Source organism: Arvicanthis niloticus, chromosome Y (assembly GCF_011762505.2).
Source record: "Arvicanthis niloticus isolate mArvNil1 chromosome Y, mArvNil1.pat.X, whole genome shotgun sequence".
Taxonomy (NCBI): Eukaryota; Metazoa; Chordata; class Mammalia; order Rodentia; family Muridae; genus Arvicanthis; species Arvicanthis niloticus.
Window position 1 is genome coordinate 5,868,789 of NC_133431.1, and position 2,655 is coordinate 5,871,443.

The 2,655-nt window shown below is 37.7% G+C and overlaps 1 pseudogene; it reads right to left on the bottom strand.

The window, feature by feature from the left end:
- Positions 1–361: 361 nt before the first annotated feature.
- Positions 362–2,655, bottom strand: part of LOC143437271 (vomeronasal type-2 receptor 116-like) — an 8,863-nt pseudogene continuing 6,569 nt past the window's right edge.

The following is a 2,655-nucleotide window of genomic DNA, read 5'->3' on the forward strand; positions in this document are numbered from 1 at the left end:
TGTTGTCTCAAATCCTCTTTCTTATAATTCCCAGAACAGCATGCCTGGAGGTGGCACTGTTCACAAACAGTTGGGTCTCCTTATATTAATCATTAATTAAGAGCATTGCTTATACACGTACACATCAAAATGATGGCAGCTATGTCTCAGTTGAGATTACCTATACTCAAAATTGAGGTTTGTGTACTCATGAATGAAACCATTTTCTACCAAGCCTTAGTCATGGGTATTTCATTAGGCTGTGCTATCCTGCTGTGATAGTATATTATTTAAAATTTTTGTATGACTTAGTAGTACTTTTGTTAAGACAAAGCAGGAAGATATGTTGAGTACCTTCTAACATTTTAAAACTAATGAAGTTTCAATGATGAAACTTATCTTTGTACTTCTGAAGAGAATTTAAATCTTGTCTCAATAAAATAACATAACACTTTGGGATGAAAATACACCCTAGCAACCCAGCACTTGAAGCCAAGATGGAGAAGACCTCCACAACTAACATGACCTTTCCCCTGGTGCTGTGGTAGACAGGGAGGAAGGTGATCCAGACACTGCAGAACACCAGCATGCTGAAAGTTAGGAACTTGGCTTCATTGAATCTGTCAGGAAGGTTCCTAGCCAAGAAAGCCACAGTGAAGCTCCCCAGAGCCAAGAAACCCAAGTATCCCAGGACAAAGTGGAAAGCAATGACAGAGCCTTTGTTGCAAATAATGATGGTCTTCCCATGTTCAGATTGTATATCTCTGTCAAAAAAGGGAGGAGATGTTACCAACCAGGTTCCACAGGGAACAAGTTGGATTAGGGTACACATGGGGATGACCAACTTAGGTGCTGCTGTTATAATCCCTCTCATCTTTCTCCCAGGGGTAGTGAGCTTGAAAGCCAGGACCACAGTTATTGTTTTGGCCAACACAGTAGAAATAGCCACTGTGAAAAATATTCCAAATGTGGTTTGATGCAGGATACAGGTGGCCTGGTTGGGATGTCCAATGAAGAGCAATGAACAAAAAAAAAAAAAAACAGAAGATGAGGGAGATGAGCAGGATGTAGCTGAGAATGCAGTTATTGGCCTTCACAACAGGAGTATCCTTGTGCTTCACAAAAATGACGAGGACTAGAATTGTGATGGTCGAGAAGCACAGGGCCATGCAGGCTAGGGCCATCCCCACTGGATCTTCATAAGCCAGAAAGGACACAGCTCTTTGGAGGCAGTGGGTTTGCTCTAAGTTGGAATACTTATCATCTGGACACCTCACACACTGTTCCATATCTGCTAGTGAACAATAAACCATTATAAGATATCATAATTATGTAGGCAATAATTGTGTATTTGTATTATTAATAAGAGATATCAACACATAATTTGGTTTTGAGCATCTATTTCACTCCTTATTGCCATAGGGACCACTGACTTATGATTGCTCTCTATTAACATATGCTTGGTGATGGAACAAAACACCATCATAATAAATGGAACATAAAAAAAATATTTATGAAACAAAACAAGGAAAAATATGATGATGAATAATATGCATCATCTCAGATTATGACATTCCTCAAACAATAAATTCACAACTCACAAACAAGAGTAGTGTGCAGACATAGGTATTGATGCCAGTTCATGAAACACATTATGTACTTTGTTTGCTTTGAGAGTCGTTCCCTTTGTCTATACCTACCCATAGGCACCAGAGCACACAATTCCACATGCAAATAATGTTTGCATGAAGAAATATTTTCATTCTTGAAACTGTATGCCTCACTGACAAATGCATGTCCCTGTCATTGTGGTAAGATCTCTTTCCTCCCAACTACACATTTAATATGGCATGAAGATTATGGATATTTATATTCATCCCTCTTTTCTTAGCTAGGCTGGGATTGATGATAAGTGCTATCCCCTCTCTTGCTGCATTCATGAAATCTTCACTCTTGTTTTAATTGTTTGACAAGACATGCTTAATCCTTTAAGCCATCTAAGCTCTTAAAATATATTTCATTAAACAATAACTGTTACCCTGAGCATCTGGTCTTAATATAAAATCAGTAACCATCATATTGTGAAAGAAATGTGCTGTTCGTAGAATATATTGCAGATTATTTGCTAAGTCCAAAAGAAGTTGATATTATTTAACTGATTATGTTCTAAACACGAGAGTTTAGGACTTCAGTTTCCTTCTAGGCCATATCATATTTCTAGTCTGGAGTGAGAAGGTATTCGAATTCAACAATTTCTTTTCTGCATGCAAGCATGTACCTGTTTCATTGGAAACCTCATTTTCTGGGCACTGGACACAGTCAAAGCAGCAGTCTGCTGTTTCTTTCTGATGAATTTTCCTGAATCCAGCAGTACATGGTACACTACACATGGAGGGCGGAACCTGAGGCAACATATATGTAGTGTTGTGTGTGTGTGTGCACGTGTGTGTAGTTCATGTATACATCATATGTATAATGACCCATAGATTGCTATGTAGGACATGAAAAGATATGGCTATAAATATTCCTCTGATAACCAGTATTACTTAAAAATGTCAGGGACAGTTTTATTTTGTATTACCCTAAAATGCATTGAATGTCACAGTACATTTACATAACATGTTATATTATATATGCAACATTTAGTTTGTAGCAATTTAAAATTTTTCCTTCCTA